General features: G+C 38.0%; 1 pseudogene; it reads left to right on the forward strand.

The window, feature by feature from the left end:
* The first annotated feature begins 251 nt into the window (after positions 1 to 251).
* LOC108521900 (transcription initiation factor IIA subunit 2 pseudogene) lies at positions 252 to 593 on the forward strand (annotated as a pseudogene).
* The last annotated feature ends 3888 nt before the right edge of the window (positions 594 to 4481 follow it).

A 4481-nucleotide genomic window follows, 5' to 3' on the forward strand; every position in this document is an offset into this window, starting at 1 on the left:
TGTTTACAGGTATGGGGTTTCTTTTAGGGGTGATGAAAATGTTCTGGAATAAGACAGTGGTGTTGGCTAAACAACATTGTGAATGTACTAAATTCTACTGAATTGTTCACTTTAAAATAATCAATTTTAGGGTTTTCCGCGGCGGCTGGAGAGGTGGTCGGGGAAGTAGGAACCTCCTGCCAGGCTCGTGGTGGCTTCTTTCTGCTCTGCGGCGGGAAGCGCCTTCCCCATCAATGCAAGCTTGAATAAGAAAAACAAAGTCTTCCTCCTAAGCCATGGCATATCAGTTATACAGAAATACCACTTTGGGAAACAGTCTTCAGGAGAGCCTAGATGAGCTCATACAGTCTCAACAGATCACTCCCCAACTTGCCCTTCAAGTTCTACTTCAGTTTGATAAGGCTATAAATTCTGCACTGGCTCAGAGGGTCAGGAACAGAGTCAATTTCAGGGGCTCTCTAAATACATACAGATTCTGCGATAATGTGTGGACTTTTGTATTGAATGATGTTGAATTCAGAGAGGTGACAGAACTTACTAAAGTGGATAAAGTGAAAATTGTAGCCTGTGATGGTAAAAATACTACAGAATGAATAGAAAAAATAGAAAAAAATAGAAAAAAATTTTATGCCATCTTCTGTTATTCATTGCTTTCGAAGAGAAGCATAGAAGAGACTTTTTATTTATTCTAGAATTGCAGAAATGACTACACTGTGCTATACCAGAGAATTTCAGTAGAAAGAAACTTATAACTCTGTAGCCTCTTACATTACCTTTATTATACAGCATGAAAAAAATAACTTTTTTTAAATGACAAAAGTTGTTGCCTTCCTAAGAACTTTCTTTAATAAATTCATTTTAAANAATTTTATGCCATCTTCTGTTATTCATTGCTTTTGAAGAGAAGCATAGAAGAGACTTTTATTTATTCTAGAATTGCAGAAATGACTACACTGTGCTATACCAGAGAATTTCAGTAGAAAGAAACTTATAACTCTGTAGCCTCTTACATTACCTTTATTATACAGCATGAAAAAAATAACTTTTTTTAAATGACAAAAGTTGTTGCCTTCCTAAGAACTTTCTTTAATAAATTCATTTTAAAACTCTGGAAAAAAATAATCAATTTTCTGCTACATAAACTTCACCTCAATAAATTATTTTAATTATGATTTATAATATGTGAATTTTACCTCCATTTTAAAAAACTGCAAGATAAAAAAATTGTTTTAAAAAAAAGGGAAATATCTCCACCTTCTTTCTCCTGGAAATGAGTTTGCTTGTAGAAAACACAAGCTCTCAAGGTAGGGTGCAGTGATTCTTGCCTGTAATCCCAGCATTCCGGGACACCAAGGTGGCTGGACCGCTTGAGGCTAGGAGTTCAAGACCAGCCCTGGAAGCATAGCGAGAGCCTATCTCTACAAAAAATAAAATAAAATTAGTCAGGCATGGTGGCACATGCCTATAGTCCCAGCTACTAGGTAGACTAAGGTAGGAAGATACCTTGAGCCCAGAAGTTCGAGGCTGCAGTGAGCTATGATAGTGCCACTGAACTCCAGCTGGGGCAACATAGCAAGATCCTATCTCAAAAACAGCAACAACAAGAAAACAAAAAACACAAGCTTCTTTTGTGCCTCCAAACCCTGAAGCTTATCTGGGAAGCATTTCCTCGTGGGTAGGACAGAGCTCAGTATTAACAACCCACTTGGGTAACAGATATAAAGTCAAGTCAATCAAGTAAGCTATTATCAAAAATGAAAGGGATATTTTGACCTCCATGTGTACTTTTTGTTTCCCACCTTAACAAAGTATGAAAGCTGAAAGAATCCCAGAGCTGATGGCTCCCACTAATGGTGGTTTTCCACACACACTCAGTCTTGTCTCACATGACCACATGTATCCTTGGTACAGAGAGACTGAGACATTTGGAAGCCTAGCCTGGACTCGTAAGATTTCCACTCTGCTTTTGCAATCCATGCTTTCTCGTTGCTTGGTGTGTATGCTTTCTTAAAGATGAGTAAACCTAAAGCTGGATGCAGCCCACAGTGTCTTGTGACCTTGTGTTTTTGTCTTGTGAGTTGTCGGTTTGAGCAATCTGAGCAGAAAGGGTAGTCAATCAAATCAACTGCTTCAGTTGTAAAATACCATGTCTATTGTTCTGTGAAAGGATAAACATAAGATTCAGATCTCATGAAATTCACACACTCTAATCCAAAACCCAATTCTTTAATTAATTCACTTGAAAAGAGAACATGATATGAAACACTCACATTAGTTCATTTTTTTCTTGCATTTACATCTGTCTCAGGAACCTGACATGGTGAAATCACAGAAAAGGCAGGACAGTGCACTGGAAAGAGCTTCAGATTTTGAGTTAAAAGAGGGGCTGGTGTTCAAATTTCAGCTCTGTCACTGAATGATCTTGAATAATTATTTAATCTCTGTAAGCCTTAAATCTGTAAAACAGAGATAATAGAGTATTTGCTCTGTTCAACTCTCAGCATTGTTGTGAGGAGCAAACCACTTAACTGTAAAGAGATAAATAAATGTAGGCTATCACATGTTTCAAGCACCTGATTTTCACATGTTCATTTTGGTCTGCTTCAGAAAACCTTTGATCCTATCTTATCTCATTTATTTATATTAGTCCATAATGGCTATACGGCATACATAATAAACAGAGGTTTATAAATACTAAACTTTTACTTAGCACCATTATATTTATGTAAGAGATGGAAGCATTAGATTGACATTCCTATAGGTTTTCTTTAAACAAATGTAGCAGTTGTAATTTTGTTCCACTCAGATGCTAAACAATGGTATACATCTGTATTGGTCAGAATTGTCCAGAGAAACAGAACCAATAGAAGATAATAGAAAGAGACACATATAGATATATAGAGAGAGAGTTATTCTGGGAATCGACTCACATAATTATAGAAGGCAGGAAGTCCCAAAAATCTGCTGTCCCAGTCTGAGTCTGAAGGCCTCAGAAGGGGATAAGGGGTTGCTATAGTCTGAATGTTTGTGTCCTTCCCAAATTCATATGTTGAAACCACACTACCAATGTGATATTAGGAGGTGGGATCTTGGGGAGGTGATCAGGTCATGAAGGCAGAGTCCTCATGAACGGAATTAATGCCTTTATAAAAGAGGCCCAAGAGAGACTCCTTGTCCCTTCCACCATGTGAGGTCACAGCTACACGGTGCTATCTATGAAACAGAGAGCAGGCCCTCACCAGACGCTGGCTCTGCTGGTGCCTTGTTCGTGGACTCCCCACCCTCCAGAACTGTAAGAAACAAATTTCTGTTGTTTATGAGCTATCCAGTTTATGGTATTTTGCTGTAGCACCTCAGATGAACAAAGACATGGGTGATAGTTTAAGTCCCAGTCTGAGTCCAAAGGCCCGAGAACTAGGAGCTCTGATGTCACAGGGTACGAGAAGATGGATGTTCCAGCTCAAACAGAAAGTACATTTACCCTCCTTGCCTTTTCATTCTATTCAGGTCCTCAAAAGATTGGATGATACAAACATCGTTGGTAAAGCAAATCTCTTCTAGAGGTAAAGGCTAATCTCTTCTGGAAACACTCTCGCAGACACATCCAGAAATACTCAGGAAGGATTTTGACTCCCAATTTCAAATTCTAACTTCATCTATAATTACTACATAAACTATGCATACCCCCAGAGATGAAATTTTTAATAATAAAACAGGGAATGGGTACAGTGGCTCACACCTGTAATCCCAATATTTTGGGAGACAGAGGCAAGAAGACTGCTTGAGGCCAGGAGTTTGAAACCAATCTGGACAACACAGCATGATCCTATCTCTACTTCAAAAAAAAAAAAAAGGAATACGTGAAAATAAATATATTGCAGGTACAAAGGATTTATTTTTTATTTATTTATTTTTTTTTTGAGACAGAGTCTTGCTGTGTAGCCCAGGCTGGAGTGCAGTGGCATGATCTCGGCTCACTGCAACCTCTGCCTCCCGGGTCAAGCAATTCTCCTGCCTCAGCCTCCCAAGTTGCTGGGACTACAGGCATGTACTACCATGTCCAGCTTATTTTTGTATTCTTAGCAGAGACGGGGTTTCACCATGTTGGCCAGGATGGTCTCGATCTCTTGACCTTGTGATCTGCCCACCTTGGCCTACCAAAGTGCTGGGATTACAGGTGTGAGCCACCATGCCTGGCCGGAATTTTTATGCTGTAGATATCTATGATGTTATATTTTTTTTAACTACTCAAAAAAAAAGTCTTCAGTATTTTGTTTACATTTCCTCAAAAAAATAAAAATAAAGGAATTGTTAATTTTGGTCTGCTTTGGAATTTTATTATCTTCTTACTCAAAAAAGAAATTTTTTAATAAATATTAAAAAAATTATAAAGATTAAATTACACCAAACACTTCAGGTTTTCAAGTAAGTGTAACAAACTCCAACAAACTATTGTCTGTCAAGGCTTTTTTTTTTTTTTT

This window comes from Rhinopithecus bieti, unplaced genomic scaffold, assembly GCF_001698545.2.
Source record: "Rhinopithecus bieti isolate Rb0 unplaced genomic scaffold, ASM169854v2 scaffold_62832, whole genome shotgun sequence".
Lineage (NCBI taxonomy): Eukaryota > Metazoa > Chordata > Mammalia > Primates > Cercopithecidae > Rhinopithecus > Rhinopithecus bieti.